This window comes from Patagioenas fasciata, chromosome W (genome assembly GCF_037038585.1).
Source record: "Patagioenas fasciata isolate bPatFas1 chromosome W, bPatFas1.hap1, whole genome shotgun sequence".
Taxonomy (NCBI): domain Eukaryota; kingdom Metazoa; phylum Chordata; class Aves; order Columbiformes; family Columbidae; genus Patagioenas; species Patagioenas fasciata.
Window position 1 is genome coordinate 62959319 of NC_092559.1, and position 25530 is coordinate 62984848.

The 25530-nt window shown below is 44.0% G+C and overlaps 1 pseudogene; it reads right to left on the minus strand.

Annotated features, from left to right (window-relative positions):
- The window catches only part of LOC136114562 (uncharacterized), a 37544-nt pseudogene that overhangs the window by 985 nt on the left and 11029 nt on the right, over positions 1-25530 (minus strand).

Here is a 25530-nt window from a genome sequence, read left to right on the forward strand (position 1 = left end):
CTAAATAGGAGGTTACAATAAGTTTTCCCTTGTGGGGTGTGAGCCCACCCTTCCTCATTATATGATTCCTCTAAATCTATAACAGGTTTTCAGTCTTCCTTAGTATATTCTGGCTTACCTTCTAAAATAACCTGCCTGTCGGGGACTATGGCACTTTCTACTTTTACCTTTTGCTTAGGCACCAGTTTTGCCTCTCTGCTCACCAGCTCATTTCCTCTTTTCCAATTCCAAGCTCACTTTCTGGTGTGCCTTGATATGCCTGATTGCCACCTTCTTAAGAAGTTGAGCTGCCAATATTTCTTCTGCATGTTTGATATGTTTGCCTTGAGAGTTCAAGAGTCCTTCTTCTTTCCAAATTGTTCCGTGCACATGCACGACCCTGAAAGCATACTTAGAGTCCATATAAATGTTCACAGTTTTACCTTCAGCTAGTTCCAGAGCACAGGTAAGGGCGATTATTTCTGCATTTTGTGCTGAAGTACTTTTAGACAAAGGTCCAGATTCCATCACTTCATGGCTAGTAGTTATAGCATAACCAGCACACCTTTCACCGTTCAGGATATTGCTGCTTTCATCCGTAAAGCAGTTCTCAGTGTTCTCCATGGGATTGTGCTTTAGATCTGGTCGGCTGGAGTATGTTGCTTCAATGGTTTCCAGGCAATTATGATGAACTGGTTTTCCAATGTTATCACTGAGGAAAGAAGCTGGATTGACAATGTTAGTGACGATGATTTAGCTTGATATTTGAGAAATCTTTGTGGGGAAAGCCAATGTCCCCCTTTTGCTTTTAGAACTGTAGACACTGTGTGGGATACTAGCACAGTCATTTTCTGACTCATGGTAGATTTCCAGGCCTCCTGTACGTTCAGTATCACTGTTGCAACTGCCCGCAGGCATCCAGGCCACCCTTTTGCAGTTGCATCTAATTGTTTGGAGAAATAGGCCACTGCTCATCGGTACGGGCCAAGATCCTGTGCCGGTATACCCAAGACTATTCCCTACTTCTTGTGAGAGAATAGAAAAAAATTATTTACTCACATCTGGGAGTCCTAAAGCAGGCGCTGTCATGAAAGCCTCACCAAGTTCTTCAGAGGCTTGTGTATCTCCTTTATTCCATTGCAGGTGTTTCTGATCTGTGGCTGCTAGTACATACGGCGGCTTGACAAACAATCCATAATTATAAATCCACAACCGGCACCACCATGTCCTGCTCAAAAAGGGTCCGTAATTCTTTTACAGTTTGAGGCTTTGGAGTTTGGCATACAGCCTCCTTTCGAGCCTGTCCCAAGGTCCTCTGCCCTGGACTAATTTCATAGCCCAAATAAGTTACTTGTTACTGTATCATCTGGGCTTTCTTCTGTGATACCCGGTATCCTTGGAGCCCAAATTAGTTCAATAAACTCACAGTTCAGGTTATGCGCATCTTCTGTGTCCTAGTAGTGATCATCCACATATTGTTGCATCATCAGATGGGACTTCCCAAGATTCAAGATCTTTAGTGAGCTAATTTCCAAATATTGTCGGGCTGTTTTTAAATCCTTGTGGCAACACCGTCCATGTGAGCTGGATTTTACATAAATATTGTCTGGCTGGTTTCACGGAGAGAGAGGCAAAAAGGCATCTTTTAAATCTAAAACAGTAAACCAAATCCAATTAGAGTTAATACAGTCAGAAAGGTGTTTGCTACCACTGGATAGAGGTCCCTTGTTATTCTGTTTATAACCTGATTTGTATTAATTTCTCTGTTACTGGCTGAATTCCTTCCCTGTCCTCCCTTTTCCAAGGGCATTGTTTTATCATTACTGGCTTTTCTGCTTCTTTGATTTTTACCTCGACGGGTACAGCATTTTTGCCCTTCCAGGTACATCAGTAGTCTGTATCCTGGGATACACTTGGTTCACAACTTCTTCATTAATCTTGCCATCTGTGGGCACAGTTGCTAAAAGCAAGTCCATTATTTTCATATATTGCTGATCATTTACCTCCAGAGTAATTTCTCATTTTTTTGAATCTGATTACTGCATCCATTTGTTCCAATAAACTTCTCCCAAAAAGGTTTCAAGGAATTGGACATATATAGAAATTTATCAATACCTACTTGTTTACCCAATTTGTATTTCAAAGGTTCACAAAAATGCGCCCTTTCACTTTGGCCAGTGACTCCCTTTACCTACTATGCAATTGTTACTTGTTGTCAGTCCATCAAAAATTCCACTTGTTTCTCTTCATTCCAGGTTCCCATGAGTCTTTTTCAAACCTTGCAACTGTCTGTTTTTCTCACTGCCTAATTCTTCTGTACCTTCCCCAACATTCATTTTCCCATTATATATACTGACCTCTCTCTAAAGGCTTTTAAAGCCTTCCAACCTCTTCTGTTCCATACTTTCTTATCCTTTCGACAATCTTCCTTTTCCCTGTTACTGAATACTCTCCAAGCTTCATCTAACAACATTTCCAGATTTCTACTTTCTGTTGCCCTTTCTACTTTCTGTTGCCCTCAGATTCTATTACTTCTATAGGGGAGCTCGCACCATTTCAAATGTCAGGCTATCCCGAGAGGCATACGGCTTGTCCTCCCCCCGCCTCCTTCCCCTCCTTCAGGTAGTGGTTTTTTTTTCTATTTTTTTCTTTCTCTCCTTGCTGCAGTTTAGACAGAGGCAAGGCAACGCGGACGGGGGAGGCTGAATTTATTTTACAGCTTAGCACAGGCTTGTGATTTATGTTACAACACAGGCCTGGGATATTTCGCTTTCTTGTTTTTCCATTTAATTCCAGTCATAATACACTTCATATGCAATTCCAATTACCTCAGTGATAGTTACATTCCCCAGTCCCATTTACCTTTGCAGATGTCAGAAAAACAACATATTAAACATAAGTCCATTATTTCTATTTTCCTAGATCCAATTCAGTTCATATTCTAGCCACATCCAAACCACTCTTAAATACAATCTCCCAAGCTCACATCCATCATTATGTTTAGTTTGTTCTTTTTCCATATCTCTGACTAGCACATCAATTCAATACGGATCAGAGTTTAACAGCTTAAATCCTTTCCTGGTCCCAAAATTATTAGATAACAATAAAAGCAAATTATCTTAAAGTACTGTGTCTCATCCTATTTTCCAGGTTCTGCGGAACAACATTTAATTGCGACTAATTGATATAACCCCACATTCAAACCACAAGTGAATACAATATTGTTTCAAACTTTCTTTTATCAGGTTTCCCCACTAAGTTACTCTAATGTGTAAAGATGCATCCTAAGAAGAGCAAGATGGCATTTTAGTATTTTAATGGAACCAGTTCCCGTTTTGTTATTATGTCCCTGATTTCGGAGGGTGAAAAACATATCTGCATATACTTTCTTACATCGTGCGCACTGTAATTTTAACTCATATGTCACGTGACTTAAATCAAGGTGTTTTAAGCTCACCTTCTGCTTTATACAGATCACATGCTAAAGCGTACCACCATAAACAGCAATTACTGTAAGTAGCACACACTCACACAGCTCACACAGACATGGCTGGTTGGTCTTACGATTTACGAGTTACTTTACGATTTAGAATGGAATGCATGGAATGCCTGGGCACTTACAAAAGATAACACGTAGTTATAGAACAATTATTCCTTTTTCACCATTACCTTTTTCAGCAGCTGAAAAAAAAAGATTTCTGCATTACCCTTCACTCCTGCTAAATTAGTCATTAGCAAAAGTCCATCCTGGCTCTCAGAATTGAGATGCAGAAATCGCGGAGTTGCTCAATCTACCCCCAAGATCGCTAGCGGCTGTACCCACAAACAGACAGCAACTCCCCCCATTTCCCAGGTACCTTATCCCACTGTGGAACTGTGGTCACGCATGAGACATCTCTTTACGCCTTACTGGCTCACCGCCAAATGCAATTGAACGCATTTAAATTAAATTTATTACAACATACCTTATCCGCTATCGTGGTCAGAGGTTTTTTTGTCTGCTCCTGCAGTGAACAACGGGGACTGGAGATCTTTCCAAAAAAAATCTTTGGGGCGTGCCTAAGACATCCCTTCCCAATTGTTCAAAAAGGCAAGCAGAACAGCCTCCTATCTGGCTCGCCAAAATGAGGTGCAGAATGACCTTACAACCTTTGAGGTTATAAAGAAGGTATGTATTTATTTACGATGCCGGAAACACGGGGAATCATTTCACCTAATACATGTGTAAAATTACAGTAGCTGTGAACTTGGTTAAATGCAGTAAAGTGTTGCATATTCATGAAAGATTTAGGAACGTCTATACATATTCATAACCTGTCCCCGAGAAGGCGGTTCTTATTACAATGAGTTCCAGGAGACCATTTCCATAGTCTCCACCTCTGGCTCCTCCTGGTTGCAGCTGTGCAGTGATCGTGAACCCAGGTCCTTTTTCTCTGTACACGGTCACCTTTGGTCCAGTGTGATGAGTTGCTTAGGTCTCAGACGGCTGAGTTGGTTAAAACTGGCATATCTCCTGTCCTGTGCCCAAGTTTCTGTAATATAGTTCACTTAAGGATGCACCAAGGATGCACCCAATGATTATTATCCTTGCAAGGCGCCAGTGAAGTCCTGTTTTTCATATAATAAGTTACATAGAGTTAAGCAAGGCTAGGCAATAGTGATGTGGGTTAAAGGGTTAGCTCTCTAAGTGTCTTTAGTGGGGTAGGGTTAGTTCTTTAAGTGTCAAGTGTTAGTTTTTAAGTGTTAATTAGTTAATTGTTAATTCCCTGTATCAAGATAAGCCTTGGGGAAGAAGGTAAAGCTGCAAAATGAACAATCTTAAATGCACAGAGTAACCTATAGATGTTGCCTCTTACTCATAATTTCTCTGATTTATAAAGTGGATACATTAGATGTCATATGCTTAAGACATGAGGAATGAACAAAAAGGTCATTTGTTTCATTTGCTGGTAATTTATGTACTTTTAAGTGGGTTCTTCTGCTCAGTGAAACAAGTTTTCTTTGATGGATTTCTAATGTATTCGGTTTTAATTTCCCACAGAATAGCACCAAGTGAAATCTGTTATGCTTTAAGTTGTAATATGACTTGCTCCAGCACTATTCTCATATCAGTCATCCCAAGACTTTTTTTCAGTTAGATGCTTAAAAATGAAATTAATACAGATCCCATATTTCAGTCAGTTACAGGACACATTCTGGGCAAGTAACCTTCTGCTCGTCATGAGCACCAACAAGGAGAAATCAGAGAACAAGAATTAAAACAATTTCACCATAGGGACACAATATTTTGTGTATCGCAGAGATGATATCCTGCTTGCTCCCAGTGAGATACCTTGTGAGGCATCTGATCACATTTACCTCATTGCAATTGAAATCATGTCTTCAAAATAGAAACCTACTGTCTGGAGGAACTTGTCTTGTAGATTTCCGGACTTTTAAATTATTCTCTTCAGATTTGTTTGTGCATTATTTTGGAGAAAGTTCATATAACTTTTTACTAGTAGAAAGCAGAAGGAAACCATCTCTGTTTCAGAGAACCCAGCCTGCTGACTGCTGAAAAGGCTTGTCTTGTTGCAGCTTCAGGGCTACAGGAATGATTGTACAAGGCATGGATTTTTCTTTGCTGCTGTCTGCCTTTGTTTGTACTGGTAAATGGATGGGGGGAGCTGCGAGATGAATGTAGCAGGGTCATTCCTGCAGATTTCCTTAGTGCAGGATGGGAACAAAACCCAAGGGAGATGTATAAAGCTGTAGAGATCAGCTGACACAATGACAAAGGGTGAATAAAAAGCACAGAGCTAAGGGGATATTTTCCTAAAATCAGCTGGACTCTAATCACTGCATCTCACCAGGGTAATCCTGGGGAGGAACATCCCACAATGCACAATTGCTCTCAGCTTGTCCTCTGACTTACAGTGCAACCATAGGAGATTTAAACACAGTGAAACTGGAAGCAGCAGTCAGAGAGGCACACAGCTGTGGCTAGTTCCCACAGCTGAGCACTAGATCAGCTAAATCCCATGTCTGAGCACTAGATCGGGGTGGACAGCAGGGTTCCTGGAGTCAGGGAAACCCGAGGAAGAGTCTGCTCTGGCATTCGTGCCAAGAAGTGGCAGATCTCGAGAGAGAGGCTGATGCAGAGGGGGTGTTGCCCGGAGATTTAAACAGCCCCTAGGGAGTGCAAGTGACTAGGAGTGCAATGAACAGGGTGCGCAACCAGGAGTGTGGCAGTTAGCGCAGCAGTTTGCACGGAAGAGTGAGCGGGAAGGCAGAGGAAGTTCTGCCAGCTCAAGAGATTAGTTCACTTAGTGCTTATCACCCTTGCAGGAGGAGCTGGGCGGTAAAGGTAAGTCCCCTGAACTTGCCATAAAGGATGCAGCAACCCAGACTGAGCTGCCATCGAAACATGCAGTCATCCAGACCTCAGGCTTCAGGGAATTGTGGGAAAGCAAGATGTGCAGTTCCAACCACCTGGATGATAAAGGAAGATCAATACTAACATGACCATCTGGACGGTCTAAGAAATTATACTAACATAATTAGATCATAGCAAAATATAAAGGGCCTTGGACAGATCGTGTTGAAGTACGTTTCTCATAATTGTGAAGAGTGATAGCCCAGACTCGTGAGAATGGTATGTCAGGCCAGATAACCATACCCAAGTGCATCATGGGATGTGTGAATGTCCTTGGGCCTGGTCTGTGAATGAGTGAGAACGTAATTCAAACAAACATAACATGAGTGTGGTGTGTTTTTAATAACAATTATTGGAAAAACATCTTATGTAACATCTTAGTCCAGGTCTGTATCTGTAAATCCTATAAACTGTCACTGACTAATAAAGAAGGCCTCAGCCTGGCTCAGCTCTCTGCTCAGCCCGGCTCTGCGATCCTTCCTGAACAAGATCTCTGTCTGTGCGTGAATCTTTGTCTGTGTAACAGTGTGTGTTGTTTCTAATTGCCGCAGGGAATGCCTGAGCGTCTCACTGGTATGGGATGGCAAGAGAGAGAAAGCTGCGTGAGGTGTGACCAGGTGGATGACCTGCTCAACCTGGTGGTAGAGCTGAAGGAGGAGGTAGAAAGGCTGAGAAGCATCAGGGAGTCAGAGAAGGAGACAGACTGGTAGGATCAAGCTCTGGCCTCCCTGAGACAGGAAAGGTCACCACAAAGAAACCAAACAATTACCCTCCCCCTGACTGACCAAGCAGATCAAGGGAAAGGAATGGTGTTTGTCTTCACAGAATAACAGAATGGTTAGGGTTGGAAGGGACCTCTGGAGATCATCTAGTTCAACCCACCTGCTAAAGCAGGTACACCTAGAACAGATTGCACAGCAATGTGTCCAGGTGGGCCTTAAATGTCTCCAGAGAAGGAGACTCCACAACCTCTCTGGGCAGCCTGTTCCAGTGCTCTGGCACCCTCAAAGTAAATAAGTTTTTCCTCATATTCAGATGGAATCTTCTGTGTTTCAGTCTGTGCCCATTGCCCCTCATCCCAATCATTGGGCACCACTGAAAGGAGTCTGGTCCCATCCTCTTGACATCTACCCTTGAGATATTTATAAACATTGATTAGATCCCCTCTCAGCCTTCTCTTCTCCAGGCTGAACAGACTCATGTCTCTCAGTCTCTCCTCATAAGAAAGATGTGCCAGACCCCTAATCATCTTCGTAGTCTGACGCTGGACTCCCTCCAGTAATTCCTTGTCCTTCTTAAACTGTGGAGCCGAGAACTGGACACAGTACTCCAAATGTGGCCTCACCAGGGCAGAGTACAGGGGGAGGATAACCTCCTTTGACCTGCTGGTCACACTCTTCTTAATGCACCCCAGGATACCATTGACCTTCTTGGCCACAAGGGCACATTGTTGACTCATGGTCAACCTGTTGTCGACCAGAACTACAAAGTCCTTTATCTGCAGTGCTACTTTCCAGCAGGAGAACCCCAAACCTGTACTGGTGTCTGAGGCTGTTCCTCCTCAGGTGCAGGACCCTACACTTGCCCTTATTAAACTTCATCAGGTTCTTGTCTGCCCAGTCCTCCAGCCTGTCCAGGTCTTGCTGAATGGCAGCACAGCCTTCTGGTATATCAGCCCTTCCTCCCAGTTTGGGCTCATCAGCAGAGCTTTAAACTAGACATGATGGGGGAGAAGCATGATATCAGGCTCACCTGTGACAAGCAGTGGGATGAGACACCAAGGACAGAGGGGTGGGGTGTTAGCAAGGACCCTCAGCCTATGGCCTTGAGATGTATTTGCCTCACTGGAGCACACCTGAAGTCTTATGGAGATGAGCCAGGGACTCCTGAGGTAATAGAGGCCAACAAGAAAACACCTGTGAAATATTTTAGAGGAATTAAGGGGTGTTCCTCTAAGAAGGTGACACAGCCAACAGCCCAGCTGAAGTGCTTCTACACCAATTCACGCAGCATGGGCAACAAACAGGAGGATTTGGAAGCCACCGTGATGCTAGAAGGCTATGACCTCGTGGCCGTTAATGAAATGTGGTGGCATGGATCCCATGACTGGAGTGCAGGTAATGATGGCTACAGGCTGTTCAGAAGGGACAGAAAAGGAAGGAAGGCTGGAGGGGTTGCCCTCTACATCAAGAGACAGATAGAGTGTGAAGAGCTCTCTCTGAAAAACAGCCATGAGCAGGTTGAAAGCTTATCAGTAAGAATCAAAGACCGAGGCAACAATGGAAACCTTGTGGTTGGTGTCTACTACAGGCCACCCAATCAGGTGGAGACTATTGATGAAGCGTTTTTACTTCAGCTACAAGAGGCATCGTGCTTGCAGGCTCTTGTCCTGCTGGGGAACTTCAACCACTCCAATATCTGCTGGGAAAGTAGCACAGCAAGCTGTAGACAGTCCAGGAGACTCCTGGAGTGCATTGAGGATAACTTCCTCAGCTACGTAAGAGACAATCCTAGCAGAGGGGATGCGACACTGGACCTGATGGTCACCAATGCAAGTGAGGTAATTGGTGACATCAAGACTCGAGGCAGCCTGTGCTGCAGTGAACACACGCTTGTGGAGTTTGCAGTCCTGAGGGAAGTGGGACTGGTGAAAAGTAAAGTCAGGACCTTGAATTTTAGGAAAGCCAATTTCCAGCTCTTCAAGAAATTAGTCAACAGGATCCTCTGGGAAACTGCCTTCAGGGACAAGGGAGCGGAACAGAGCTGGCAGATCTTTAAGGACGCTTTCCATAGAGCACAAGAGCTCTCGATGCCCAGGTGTAAGAAATTGGGTAAGGAAGGCAAGAGGCCGGCATGGCTGCGTTGAGACCTGCTGGTCAAACTAAAGGGCAAGAAGGAAATGGACGTGTAGTGGAAGCAGGGACAGGTATCCTGGGAAGAATATTGGGACACTGCCTGGTTGTGCAGAGATGGGGTCAGGAAGGTCAAGGTGCAACTGGAGATGAACTTGGCAAGGGACGCAAAAATAACAAGAAGGGCTTCTACAGGTACGTCAACCAGAAAAGGAAGGTCAAAGAAAGCATGCCACCCATGCTGAGGAAGACTGGTTGTGCTGGATTGGTCAAGATGGGGTTAATTTCTACCAGGACATCAGGGTATTCTATACCATATCTGGTCTCTCTCTGGGGACTAGAGTGTTCTGATTCTGGGAGGGGGACAAGCCAGGAGGCTCCGGCAGGACCACGTTTCTTATTCTTTTTTTCTTCCTTTTGGTATCATGGGTGCGAGCCGGGATTTCGGGGAAAGGGAGGGTGCTGATGGCTGCAGCAGCGAGAGAGTCTAAGCACAGGCTGTGGGGGGGCGAGCTGATGGCTGGGATGGCGTCAACTGCTCTAGTGGTGGCAGGCACCTAGGAAGGCATCGTCTTTGTAGGTTCCTTTATCATTGCTGTTACCGCTTGTTCGTTCTCCCTTGTTTTCTCCTTGCTGCCCCGTTAAACTATTTTCTTTTTATCCCAACCCACGAGTTTTTGCCTTTATTGGTTTGTTGTTGTTTTTTTTTTTTTACTTTTAATTCTCCTCTCCATCCCACCAGGGGCAGGGGAGGGGTGAGTGAGCGGCATGTGGTTCTAGTTGCCGGCTGGGGGTACCAGGGCTAAACTATGACAGTCGTTTTTGTCGAGCCAAGCAGGAGAAAGAATAGAGTTGAGATAAAAAAACAGAGCTGACCCAAGTGTGTTAGAACTTACTCTATTAGTTAAGTGGTCACGATGTTTCTTTGTTTGTCCACGTGGCTGTGTCATCTTAATTCCTACATGCCCTATGTTTTCCCTGGGATGCTGTTTGTTACATCTGGGAAAAGGATTTGGTTTATCATAATGCTGTCCTGTATGACATCAGCCTATGAGATTGTGATTTCCTTCCTTACACAGCTCTATTGGTATTTTCATAAGATATTGTTGATTTTTCCATATCTAGGGAACCATCTCTCGGAATTGATTAATAATCACACCCAGTCTACAGAGAAGATAGAGGGGGGTGGAATCTTTCCTCATCTCTTCACTGCTTTTTTCTCTTCCGGCTTGGTTCCAACAGTTTCTGAGGATTTTAGACACCCTGGAGATATTCAAGCTAGCCTGCTCTTGCTGCTATGTCTTCTGAATGTGTGCCAGGTCATATACAGGGTAACAAAAGGACATACTAAGAATAACACCCATAGATTTGCCCCAAGGTCAGATGATCATGGGTGGAATGGTGCGTGGGAAAATATGGGCAGATATCTGGAGAATTTCTCACCTCCAATGGTCTGGAGTTTCACTCTTGAACAACTGCAGGACTCTGATGAGGTGACAGAATATGTAAAACGGAGATACTCTAGCTATTCTAAAGAGGCACAACTTACTGCACTGTGTTAGGCCCTGGCCGGTATCTATCAAACACTGCTCGACACCATACAGTGCCCCCAGGGCAAAGACGGGGATAACAAACTGACAGGCACTACAGCTGCTGCTGCCCTTTCACCAGATGCTGCGGCTGCTCAGACCCCAGCGAAAGGCACTGTGGCTACTCAAAGCCAGGCAACGGGCACTGTGGCTACTCAGCCCCAGGTGGTACGTGTGGCAACTGAATCAGAGAACCAACCTGTGTCTGTATCAGTTGCTCCTCTCCAGAAGAACAAATACACAAAGAAATCAGTTCGCTTAGTGAGGGAAGATGAAGACCCAGGCCCATCACAAGAGCAGGAGGAGGAGGCAGAACCAGAGACAGTCACCCAATCGCTATCCCCAGGTGAGCTGCAAGATACGCAAAAGGATTTCAGCTGCTGGGATGGTGAGCACATTGTTGCTTGGCTGCTCTGATGCTCAGATAATGGGGCTGGTAGTGCGGAATTAGAAGGCAGGGAAACTAAGCAATTAGGATTCCTGTCTAGGGAAGGGGGCATTGACAAGGTGATTGGAAGGAAGACACAAACCCTCAGCCTCTGGAGGTGACTTCTGTCAGGTGTTAAGGAAAGGTATCCCTTCAAGGAGGATGGTATCTGTCACCCAAGCAAGTGGACCACCATGGAGAAAGGTATCCAGTACCTGAGGGAGCTGACTGTTCTGGAGGTGATTTACAATGACACCAATAATGACCCACTGTCACGGTTGATTTGGTTCATTTACCTTGATCTCGAAGCACAAAATTAAGGCAACCAAAATGCCAAGGGATTATAATTCAATCAAACAGTGTAACTTTATTATTTTGCCCATAAAGCGGCACGTGATAGGGAAAGTGGAAAAAAGGGAAAGAAAGAAAGAAAGAAAGAAAGAAAGAAAGAAAGAGAAATAAGGAAAAGGGAGGAAAGAAGATTATAGCTACCACCACGGGTCCAAAGGCATCCCTATGGTCCCAGGTCCCAAACAGCATCCTGCCGGTCCTCCATCGTGATCTGTGATCCTTTGGTGGGGAGGTCTCTCCGAACCATCTTTTATGCTCAGCAACAGCGCCTCAACCCTCCTCTCTCCCGTGGATTGAGGCCAATCTCTGCCTTCATTTCGCAATCCAGACTTAACTGCGTAGGCCCAAAAAGTTCCCGCTTTGCTTGCCAAAACTTGTCTGCGCCCACGTCGCCTCATGTTCAGGGGTCTCTTACTTGTCCGTTGGGTGACCTCAAGACCCTCTACAAGCCTCTACATGTGCTCCTCTTTGTTGGCCTTAGTAACAGGGAGGAGGTGGGGCAAGTTTGGCTGAGACAGCAGGTGAACTCCATCTTCTGGACAGCAGCTACTTTAGTCCCAGGTCAAAGACTCCCTGAACCACGCGGTTCTTTCTCTCAGACCATTTGTTTCTTGGTATGTGTCCTGGTTTTGTTAAAAACAAGACCGGTTCTCTTTTAGTGATTTTTCTTTCAGCTAAGTTCTTCTAGGTGGCTGTACTTTTCTGAGTTTTAGCCTGCATATTTTTCCTAGGATGCTGTACTCGGTGCTGATCAGAGACCAACGGAATGCTGAAGAAGCTTGTGTTTAGATTTATGGTAGCTAAGAAAGACTGATAAGTTTTCCCACGTTCCATTGTGAGAGGGGCGTGTTTGAGGAGGGGTGGATGGAACAGGTGACTAGAACTGACCAATGGAAATATTCCATCCCATAATCGTCATACCCCCTCTATAAGAGGGTGATCACGAGGGTCACGCTCTCTTCGACCATGGCCGGCATCTAGAGAGGACCCTGTCTGTCTGTCTGTGATCTACAGGCCTCAGGCCCTGCATCCCTGCAACCAGGTTCCAGTTTGCTGTGAAGTCCTGCCCATGACTTCCGGGGGCCTGGCCTGCACCTGCTGGAGCCACGCCAGCTCCGCACACCCAGCTCCGCCACTGCTGGAGTGATGCCAACTCCACACCAAGCACTTGAGATTGGTTTTGTATATTTTGTATATATATTCTCTATTTATTAGTAGCATTAGTAAAACCCTTTAAAACTCTCCAACTTTAAGTCTAAGTCTCTCTTCCTTTCCCCTTATCTTTCTTATCATCTTTCCGATCTAAAGAAAGGGTGGTGGGAAATGAGGGAATAACAGAAAGCGTCTGCCACGGTTTATTGCCGCCTTGCCTTAAACCGTAACAGTATCTCTCCAAGTTCCTGATGGCGATGTTGAGGCAAATACTGTTCTTCGAACTGACTCTTACACCACCCCATGGCTCAACATTGTTATCAGGATCTCATGGCAGTAACACAATCCTCAAAGAGAAACAGAAAGTATAAGAGGAAGAAAAGGAAAGGAAAAGAAAAGAATCTACGTGATCCGCTTTGTGTCAATGATTTTAGGAATGTCTACATTGGAGGGGACACTAAACAAATCGTGTGCATTAAGTACAGATGTTAAATGTGTCAACTGGTTTACCATTCTCCAATTCAAAACATACAATACTGCAGAAAAAACAAAACCTATCAAAATTAATATCAAGAGAACAACAATGGGGTGACACAACTTGTTCAGGATGCCTGTAGCAGTAGGTGACCACCTGAAAAGTGTGTCCCACCGCTTATGTTATGCATCCTTTTCTACTCTTCTCAACAAACTGTGAATTTCTTCAACACTGTGGTGAACAGTTATCAAGGTTTTCTGTTCATTTACTCGAACCTCTTCCAAGATCTTGATCAAGTCTTAACGTTGCAACAATTGCTTTACCAATGTGAGATTCATCCCAATAGGTATAGGCAGCAATTCGTTAATCAGTGTGTAATTAGATTGTAAAAGTTTATGATATATGACTGGTGCTAAATAAGAAAAATCACATCCAGTTATTTTGACAAAATTACAAATACAAAAAATTGAATGATTTCTAATATTTACCATCACCATATCTACTAATATAGAGTTATAAGCAGTCCTCAAGCACACACAACCTTTGCCAATATACGCTAATACCATTTCTCGATTGTCAGGACGAACCTCAAAATGACAAACATTCCGCTCAGTGTCCAGAAAAATGTCTTGAACACTGATTGTATTGCTTTCGCAGATGAATCCTTGCTGTTGTCGTACAATGCAAGATTCTAAATTGACAGTTTGCCATTTCTTATCCACTTTTCGGGCCCATACTCTATGCTCAAAAGGATAGAGTATAGTTCCATTGTGGTTCAAACCTAATGCAATGATGGGGTAAATTATGTATATTGTAGCATTATGTATGGTTAACACAAAGGTTGTGGTCGTGTTCGTGATGGGGTTATAGGTAAAGTTTACCAAAGTCCACCAGGATTGGAATTCTCTCTCAAATTCAGTGGCACTGTCCCAAACATTTTTCCGAATTTCGATGGGGAAAGTGCCTTCTTCACCTTCTGTAATGATTGAGGCAGCCACTGTTTGCATCCATGGTTGTGCCTGAATACAACTGAGAGCCAAAGAAAGGTTATTTTGGACCACACCAAGTGTATCTATTATAATTTCATGGTCTTTTACATTTACCTTTTCCCATTTTAGCAACACTTTTGATAGCAGCCATTGGTTAGTTCCCAACGCCAATAGGGAAGACCACAAGGGTAGTTGTAATTTTGCCAAATCACTAGTTGTGGTGGCCAATTTATTCACTAATATTTCTGAATCAATACCATTTAAAACTCCCAATCCTGTCCCCAACACACCAGTTAGGTCTCTCTGTGTTCATTTTCTATTAGGTATTCGTTTCCACAGCCAGGTTGTCCACCCCTCGAAGGAGGTTCTCAGGAAAGGAGAGCAGACTGGCTGAATCTCAGAAACATTATTTTGCATTAACAACTCAACACGTTTAAGAGACCATTCTGGGTTGAACAACATTTGTTGTTGGCCTACATTTTTGATCACATATGGTCCAATTTAAAAAATTTTTGGATCGGGTACAGCTATTGGTTGGGTGGTAGGTGTCATGACCTCTATCCTGAGTCTCCCCCAGTGTTTGGTATTATTTTTGCCACGCATGATCTTATGAGTATATTGTATTGCAGTCAGGTTTAGACAACAATTTTGGCTTTGTTTTTTACATGATAAAGTAAGGCCATGTAGTCCAATTCCATAGCTGTTTACTGGTTCAGTGAGGGACTCAGTAATTAATCTATATTGTACGGAGAGATTGTCACCCTAGACCACCATATAAGAGGGTGTAGCTTCATTTTTGTCATTTAGTGTGAAAACATTGTCTTTGTCATGATAGGTGACTATTGCAACAAGCATCACTGGAGGTTTGGTGACAGAATTTATTTTAAATTTGAAGTTTAGGCCTAATAGATGAGCGGTTGGCCTGATTGTTTTGCCAATTACACACCACCCAGATGATCCTTGTCCAAGTGAAGTTGTACCAACAATCAGTTTCCTCATTCTCACAGGATTTAGTAATCTCAACATTGTTGGTACTTGGGTCCAAGGTGGTATAGTTGCCGATGTACTTTTGGCGACAACACAAGATGAGAGAATTTTGCTTATCACATTTCCACTCTGCAGTGGGACAGGGTTTTGCTGAGATGTTAGGGTAAATTTTGGTTGTCAAATTTGGATCTAAAAGATTTCCAGAAACTGTGATTGAAGAGGCTTTCTCATGGTAAGATCCTTCCACCTTTCTGCATCCTCTTTTAATTTTTTATCCAATTGTACCAGTCAGGGCTCTAACCCAATTCTTCCTATTCAACTTCCATTCAATTAAGCGATACACTTCATCATTATGTATTACTACAGTAGCCAAATTTGGAAAGCGGTCTTTGGGATACAGTCCTAGAGAACTAGTGTATCTAACAGTAGCTTTGGACCAAGGCCATTTATCATACTTATGGTTACAGGTAAGTGAAAAGATGCAGAAAAGTATTAGCAGCCCAATTATATTATTGGTCATTTTGAAAATTTAGGCCTTCAGATTTGATTCTTGAATGATTTGCATTATTCTCTGTGTCCCTTGGAGTTCTTCTGAAAAAGGAAAACAAACAGGGCAAAAATAATTAAAATGATGGAATTATCCAACCAGTATTTATTCAATTTTCCTTATCCAGGGCATCGGAGGCTACCCATGCATTTGCATTTAAAGGGGTTTTCAATACCAGTGGTACGCTTCCCACAGTAGGAAGTTCCACCAGAACTCTTTGTCCTGGAAAATGGGCCGGATCCTTGGAATCATTTGGTCCTTTTAAAGAGGGAATCAAGGAAGGGGCCTTTGGGCAGAAATCAGTGATTTTGGGGCATCCATTTACCCCCCACCTGTCATTTACCCCTGTGACAGCTTGCCACAGACGAACATCCCTGTTTCCCTCATGAGGTTCCAGAAGCCGTTTCAAGAGGCCATTGATTCTTTCTACAATTCCATTAGCTTGTGGGTAATATGGGGTATGAAAAATCCATTTAATCCCTTCACTTCATGCCCAATCTTGTACAACTCTGGAGGTAAAATGGGAGCCGTTGTCAGACTGTATCTCTTGTGGTTTTGGAAAAGTTCCAAACCATTCTCACAATGCTTTCACAGTGTTTTCACCTGTAGCCCTGCTAAAAGCTTCAGCTTGGACTAATCCTGATGTTATTTCCACTCCCACCAGCACAAAATGTTTGCCTCCTGATTTCTTAAAGGGGCCACTATATTCTACCTGCCAGGCATCCCACAAACCTTTACCTTCCCTTAAATGTAGAGGGTTATCTTCTAAAGAGTGCCTTTCAAGCCATCTCCGACATTGTTCACAGGCTGATATGCAGGTTTTACACATTTTTTTGGTGACAGGCCAGCCTCAGGCCAGAGCTTCATGATACAAGTCTTTAGCTCCGGTGTGTTTGCGTTTTACGTATAACCATTCTAACAAGCGTTCCCAATCTTCTGAAATTTGGTCCTTTTGTACAGGGGCCAGTCTTGCTAATTCATCAGCTCGGTTATTCCATTCACCTGCAGATCCCTATCTACCTGATGAGAAGCTACCCAGCTGTAAGAGTCTGTCTGAAGATTTGCCTGACCATCGCCATCAGGGAATGGAGGATGGATTTATATCCGACAACTCACACATACAAAAGGGGGAGATTTATTGATCACGGCTATAGTAGGTCCTAAGCGAGGCCTTTTGGGCCACCTGGTCAGGGAGAGGGGTTCCAGTAGTGACTGCTTTTATGACCTTAAATAGACCTCTTAATATGATTGGCTGCTGTCGTACAATCTCCTCTACTTCTAACAGAGCCAAGCTACCAACAAACAAACCTTTCTCCCAGGTACACTCTGAGTTAAAAAGAGAATGGGTATTTGTTACTACTCTTTGTTCTTTCATTTCTTGTACAATTTGCAAGCAGGCTGCTTTGTGTACACTTTCTAGCAATTGATCAGGTGTGCTAGTGACTGCCAAGGGTTCTCCCCCAGTTAGGGATACACGCCACACGTACTCTGTTTCAGATTCTTTAGGGAGGTGACCGTTTTCTTTTTTTAGTTTGGTCAGCTCAGTTGCAGTGTAAGGTGTTTGCTTAGTTGTAATGTGAGAGTCAGTATACTCCTCATCAACTTGATTTATTTGTTGGATACTTTTCTCCTCTAGCTCCCACTCCCTCAGCACTCCTGTGTTTTTTAAACATTCCTTTAGAGTAGCTTTTAAGGAGCGGTTTTCTTCCCTCTCTTTTTCTAGTTGTTGTGAACAATTTTCTAATTGTTTTTCTAAACTGAAGGAAGTTTTTTGCAAAACCTGCACCAGATTTTCAACAGATTCTATAATTTTACTTTCATTACTACGTCGCTTGAAGTGATCTTCAATCGCTGCTACCAGGTTGGCTTCTAGTACAGCACACACAATAGCTTCATCCTTATTTGATCCAAACTTAGTCTGTAAAGAAATCACTAGGTCCACTACACTCTGTAAATTAGCCCAATTATCACGAGCCCAGTCTTGTCCAGGTACGGAGGGTCGAGCCCCATACTTTGCTAAAAGTGTGTAGAACGAGTCTCTATCTTTTACTAAACAAAAATCTTGTTTATCAGCTTTTCCGGTCATTCTTATTACGAAGGGGCGGAACTCAGTCTGGGAAAGCACAACTTAGTTACAGAAGCCACAGCAAGTGCTGTGTCACCCTTCTCTTTCCTGAGTGGTTGAAGGGGCCAAAAATCCGCTACAGGGAGGCTCAACTTAGTTACACAAACACATGAGATTGCCCCTTCACTCTCCCTAGCAGAAAATTCTCATCAACATGAGAGCAACACCCCTTTTGCACTTTGAGATCTTTTGGTTTGATTCCAAGAGACAGAGGCCTCTACACTACTTGCACTCCTCTGTTTCCCAGAATCCCATCCTCGTTGCCAATTTAATGTCACGGTCCATTCAGTGATGGACTCGTGATGGTTCTTTTACCTTGATCTCAAAGCGCAAAATTAAAGCAACCAAAATGCCAAGGGGTTATAATTCAATCAAATAGTGTTACTTTATTAATTTGCCTGTGAAGTGGCATATGATAGCAAGAGAGAGTAAGAAAAAGGAAAAGACAAAAGAAACAGGGAAAGAAAAGGAAAATAAAGTGGGAATGAGGATGTGTTTACCACCAGTCAAGCTACAGAGGCGTCCCTCTGGTCTCCAGTCCAATAGAGTCCTGCCGGTCTTCCGTCGTTGGTCGGGATTGTCTGGTGGGGCGATCACAACAGTGTCCATTCAGGAGTCATCTCTGTTGCTTCTTCACCCCCTCTCGCTCCCATTGTTTGAGGCCACTCTCCACCTTGATTTTGTAAGCCAGGCTTAAACTGCACAGGCTCGAAAGATCCACGCTTCTTTAGTCAGCACTTACGTGGCCTGCATTCTCCCTGGTCCACTGCGTGACCTCAGGACCCTTGGCAAGCTTCTGGGCATGCTCCTTTTCATTTGCCATTGTTTGAGGGAGCTGGTGGGGGACAGGTGTGACTGAGACTGCAGGTGAGAACACATCTTCCGGACTGCAACTATTGTCCCTGGGTCGAAGAAACCCTCATAACAATGACTTTCAGAAGGTGGGGGCTGGTTTGGTTGAAGCAGCAGGGGAAGTCCATACAGTGGGCATTGTAAGCAGCAGCCCCCCCGTATCAGTGAAACCAGTGCAACACAAGGCTTCTCCTCAGGCCTCTCTCCAAGTCATTGCCCATTCGTTCTATCTGTCAGGACCTCAGTTCTCTCAGTTCCTGATGACCATGGTCAGGCAAATCTTCAGACCGACTCTTACAGCTGGGTAGCTTCTCATCAGGTAGATGGGGATCTGCAGGAGAATGGAATAACCAAGGTGATGAATTAGCAAGACTGGCCCCTGTTGGAAAGTAAGATGTGGGAAAGCAAGATGTGAGGTTCCAGCCACCTGGATGATAAAGGAAGATCAATACTAACATGACCATCCGGACGGTCGAACACATAATACTAACATAATAACATATAAAGGGCCTTGGACAGATTATTTTGAAGTACGTTTCTCATAATTGTAAAAAGTTATAGCCCAGACTCGTGAGAATGGTATCTCAGGCCGGATAACCGCCCCCAGGTGTATGGGATGTGTGAATGTCCTTGGGCCTGGTCTGTGAATGAGTGGGAACATAACTGAAACAAACATAACATGAGTGTGGTGTGTTTTAAATAACAATTATTGGAAAAACATCTTATGTAACATCTTAGTCCAGGCCCATATTTGTAAATCCTATAAATTGTCACTGGCTAATAAAGAGAGGGTCTCGGCCTGGCTCAGCTCTCTGCTCAGCCCAGCTCTGCACTCCTTCCTGAACAAGATCTCTGACTGTACATGCATCTCTGTCTGCGTCCAGGTATGCGTCGTCCCTGCGGCAATTAGGAACGACGCATACCGGGACGCAGACAGAAATTCACGCAGAGGCAGAGATCTTCCTCAGGAAGGAGCGCAGAGCCTGGCCAAGCCAAGAGCTGACCTAGGCCTAGGCTTACGCTGCCTTCTTTATTCACCATTGACAATTTATAGGATCTAGCCCATGTTCACAGAATCACAGAATTGACTGGGTTGGAAAAGACCTCAGAGATCATTGAGTCCAATCCTTGGTCCAACTCTAGTCCGTTTACTAGAATTAGAGGAATAAAATATGTAAAATGAGGAAGGCATCAGGTAGTCTCTAAACCCTGAAGTACCCAACAAATGGGGAACAGGGGAGGGAAATTTAGCCTGGGATTTGGGGGAATATAAGCAGGGGCATTTTGCCCTATTATGTGTGCCTACCTTTAGGTAGAACACCCGATCTTCCAAAACCATTATTAAAATATGCTTTGCTGAGAGATCCTGCCTGGGCCTATTATATTTGCAAGGTGTAAGGAACGTTTAATGGGGTAGCAAGGGAAAGGAGAGAGAATTATGAATAAACCCCTATTTGTGGCTATAGAAATTAAAAGTCCATGGGGAAGGTTTATATTAGTGGAAGATTCCCCAGCTTATTTATTAGTGAGAAATCTTTTGCAGGCTCTGGGTGCAGAAAGACAGTTACTGCCTGGGGGGGTGACAAGGAGAAAATTTGAAAGCTCACAGAATCACAGAATGTTAGGGATTGGAAGGGACCTTGAAAGATCATCTAGTCCGATCCCTCTGCTGGAGCAGGAACACCTAGATGAGGCTACACAGGAAGGCATCCAGGCAGGTTTTGAATGTCTCCAGACTAGGGGACTCCACAACCCCCCTGGGTAGCCTGTTCCAGTGTTCTGTCACCCTTACTGAGAAGAAGTTTCTTCTCAAATTTAAGTGGAACCTTTTGTGTTCCAGTTTGAACCCATTACCCCTTGTCCTATCATTAGTTGTCACCGAGAAGAGCCTGGCTCCATCCTCGTGACACTCACCCTTTAAATATCTGTAAACATTAATGAGGTCACCCCTCACTCTCCTCTTCTCCAAGCTAAAGAGACCCATCTCCCTCAGTCTTTCTTCATAAGGGAGATGCTCCACTCCCTTAATCATCTTTGTTGCCCTGCGCTGGACTCTCTCCAGCAGTTCCCTGTCCTTGAACTGAGGGGCCCAGAACTGGACACAATATTCCAGATGTGGTCTCACCAGGGCAGAGTAGAGGGGAAGGAGAACCTCTCTCTACCTACTAACCACCCCCCTTCTAATACACCCCAGGATGCCATTGGCCTTCCTGGCCACAAGGGCACAGTGCTGGCTCATGGTCATCCTGCTGTCCACCAGGACCCCCAGGTCCCTTTCCACTACACTGCTCTCTAATAGGTCATTCCTCCAACTTATACTGGAACCTGGGGTTGTTCCCACCCAGATGCAAGACTCTACACTTTCCCTTGTTATATTTAATTAAATTTTTCCCCATCCAACTCTCCAGCCTGTCCAGGACTCCCTGGATGGCAGCACAGCCTTCTGGCGTGTCAGCCACTCCTCCCAGCTTCGTGTCATCAGCAAACTTGCTGATAGTACACTCTAATCCCTCGACCAAATCATTGATGAATATATTGAATAATATTGGCCCCAGTACTGACCCCTGAGGCACTCCACTAGATACAGGCTGCGGTGATTAGAAACGATGCATACCAGGATGCAGACAGAAATTCACGCAGAGGCAGAGATCTTGTTCAGGAAGGAGCGCAGAGCCTGGCCAAGCAGAGAGCTGACCTAGGCCTAGGCTGCCTTCTTTATTCACCATTGACAATTTATAGGATTTAGAGGTACAGGCCTGGACTAAGATGTTTACAAAAGGTGTTTTTCCACTAATTGTTATTAAAAACACACTAAACTCATGTGATGTTTGTCTCACTTGTTTTTCCACTCATTCACAGACCAGGTCCAAGGACATTCACACATCCCATGCACTTGGGGGCGGTTATCCGGCCCGAGATACCATTCTCACGAGTCTGGGCTATAACTTTTTACGATTATGAGAAACGTACTTCAAAGTAATCTGACCAATGCCCTTTATATATTATTATGTTAGTATTATGCCTTCGACCGTCCAGACGGTCATGTTAGTATTGATCTTCCTTTATCATCCAGGTGGCTGGAACCGCACATCTTGCTTTCCCACATTTTGCTTTCCAACATTTCCCCCTTTTTTGTTTTAAACATCAGGTTCTCAATGAGCGCAGTAAGGACCCTGGCTTTGTTCTTCTTTGCATTCTGTATCATTCTCCAGATGACTCAGAGGACTACAAGAAAAAACATCACACAAGCATTTCCAATTCCCACAAAAACACATATACGCAGATTGAAAGCTGAAAATGAAGTTTTAGGTTCTAATCACTTTATGCTATTAGATAATGTTAGCCATTTTGTCTTACGGTCCTGATTTTTACAAATTAGGTCATTATTTTGCAGGGTACTGGCTAAATCCTAAATCAGGTCTTGCACATTAGCTAAGACTGTTATTTTACTTCATATCACTCATAAACACTATAATTCAGTTTCAACGGTATTACACATATTTAGCACTCTGATAACAGAAAACACAAGTTCAGGTATCAGCTAAGGAGATGATTTAAACATAATATCACAAGAATAATTAGGATCCACAACTTGCATGTAGTCACTCACAAGAAACAAAACTAGAGGCCTTTTACTTCAGGGTACTCACAAGAAATAGTCACTCGCTCAAATAAAGAAGTGAGGTGTCATTAATCCCAGGAAGTTTCCTTAGATGGTGTTCCTGTCTAAGGAAAGGACTCCAGTTCACAGACCCGCAGCTCTGAGAAGACCACTTGAAGGGGGTCTTCGGCGGGAACCCCGTTTCATTGTTTGGCCAGATGTGGCTGTGGGCATTACAACATAGTCCAGAAGCTTTTCAGCTAGTCTGGGCACCTCCTTTGTTAAGGACCCTGTCAATTGACCGAGGGTCCCACCCCTCCTGACCCATCAGTTGGTAGAGGTGAAGTTTATTGACAACACCTTGGTACCATTCTAGGTGTATATATGTGGGGACAGGCACAGTGGGGCACAAAAGGTTCTAAAGAGCCATCGACCTCCTCATTGAAAGCTCCAGATTTCAGGGGAATGTGTACTGCCTCACAATCCAGCCTGCGACCACAGTCATCTGACAAACTACTTTGGAGTGGTGGTGCAGTCACCTCTTGCCTCCAAAGTCAAAAGGGGGCATTCTGTTGGTGAGTTTGAATGGCCACTGTGGATCATCATACCTTATGTGTCATATTCTTGTTGCAAATCAACCTACAATAGAACAGCATAATACAAATTACAACAATTACAGTTATTAACAAATATTGGAGAAAGCTGGTTAGCCATACTAATAAGGAAAACAAATGCATTGAAAGTTTTTTTGCCAGTTAGTCCCCAGTCCAAATAATGTAAATCTGTATCATTCTGATATGCTAGTGCCTCTTCCTTTGGTCTCTTGTATTTGTTTGTTACCCTCTGCTGCAGAGACAGATGCTGCATCTCTGGCATTAGGTCCTGCATCATGTTTGTCCAACTCGTAGAAAGGTTTAACATATTTCGCAGGAAGCCACTTTGGTCCTGTTGGAAGAAGAACACAAGCATACCCCCTTCCCCAGGTGATTAGTTCTACAGGCCCTTGCCACTGACTGTTGTGCAGGGGATCCCGGTATAAAACCTTTGGTCTCTGAGACAGTGAATCTGGAACAGGGAAGTGTTTTTCCACTGCTGTGATAGAGGAGGGAGGCATAATACGATTCAAAATATTTAAAGCATATATTGCATTGTCTAATTGTTCCTGAGGTGTCATATTCCCCCTTTTTTGTTTTAATAACATCCGTTTCAGCGTGGAGTGCACCTCTTCAATGATAGCCTGTCCAGTGGGAGAATGTGGAATACCTGTGACATGCAAAACACCCCATTGCTGTAAAAAATATTGCGTGGATCTAGCAGTGTATCCAGGACCATTGTCAGTTTTAATCTGTTGTGGTACTCCCAGCATAGCAAAACAACGGGTCCAGTGACACTGAACATGTCTGCTTTTCTCACTTGTATGTGCAGATGCACAAAGTATACCTGAAAAAGTATCTATAGAAACATGTACATATTTCAAACAGCCAAAAAATGAAACGTGTAACCTCAGACTGCCAAATGTCATTAGCTGAGACCCGTGAGGGTTAACTCCAAGGGAGGGCGAGCTTGTAATCAGACCTTGACACTCCGGGCAAAAACGTACTATGTCTCTCGCTTGCTCAAGAGTGAGACCAAACATCTTTTTTAAGGCAGCAGAATTCTGATGGAAGAAAGCATGTGAAGCCTTGGCAGATGGGAAAAGGACTGTAGCTACAGTATAAGAATCCACAATTGCATTGCCTTCAGTTACGGGACCTGGTAAAGTTGTATGAGAGCGTATATGAGTAACAAACAGTGGGTGTTTGCAAAGCTGTAATGCAGTTTGCAATGATACAAACATATCAAAGAGTTGCTGTTGTGAGATTTCTTTAAGAAAAGTGGAGGGGATGCGCTGTAGGGCCTTGACTACGTACTCAGAACCACAAACCAAATTTAGAGGTTCCTCCCTAAAAAGCTCTAAGGCATGCAAAACTGCGCCAAGTTCCACTAATTGGGTTGAACCTTCAACAATTTTAACAGAATGATGCCAATCGTTATCTTCACACCAGACCACTACAGCTTTATGAGACTTCCCTGAACCATCAACGAAAACTGTGCGAGCATTTGGGAGAGGACCAAATACAAGTACGGTGTGTGGTCTGATATCAACGACATGTAGATTCTGCAGTTATTTACATTTAGGCATGCTAAAAGCTATGCTGTTAAGAAAATCAGCTAGCACAATTTGCAAGGACAGAGGTGGTGAATAAAAAAAAAATCAAAATCTCCTTTCACAAAAGGTACATATATGACAGATGGATCACGGCCTACTAAAGGCTAAATCCATTCTCTGCCTTTTTTGATCAGAGTAACAATCAATTCCAGGGGCTCAGTAATAGGTTTATGAAAAGAATTGGGAAAAAAAAAAATCCATTCCAAGTATATCACAGTATCACAGTATGTTTGGGATTGGAAGGGACCTTGAAAGATCATCTAGTCCAATCCCCCTGCTGGAGCAGGAACGCCTAGGAGAGGTCACACAGGAATGTGTCCAGGCGGGCTTTGAATGTCTCCAGGGAAGGAGACTCCACAACCTCCCTGGGCAACCTGTTCCAGTACTCTGTCACCCTCACTGAGAAGAAGATCTTTCTCAAATTTAAGTGGAACCTCTTGTGTTCCAGCTTGATCCCATTACCCCTTGTCCTATCATTGTTTGCCACTGAGAAGAGCCTGGCTCCATTCTCATGGCATTCACCCTTTATATATTTATAAACATTAATAAGGTCACCCCTCAGTCTCCTCTTCTCCAAACTAAAGAGACCCAGCTCCCTCAGCCTTTCTTCATAAGGGAGGTGCTCCACTCCCTTAATCATCTTTGTTGCCCTACGCTGGACCCTCTCCAGCAGTTCCCTGTCCTTCTTGAACTGAGGGGCCCAGAACTGGACACAATATTCCAGATGGGGTCTCACCAGGGCGGAGTAGAGGGGAAGGAGGACCTCTCTCGATCTACTGACCACCCCCCTTGTAATACACCCGAGGATGACATTGGCCTTCCTGGCCACAAAGGCACAGTGCTGGCTCATGGTCATCCTGTTGTCCACCAGGACCCCCAGGTCCCTTTCCCCTACACTGCTCTCTAATATATAATTTTCCCACCTATACTGGAACCTGGGGTTGTTCCTGCCCATATGCAGGACTCTACACTTTCCCTTG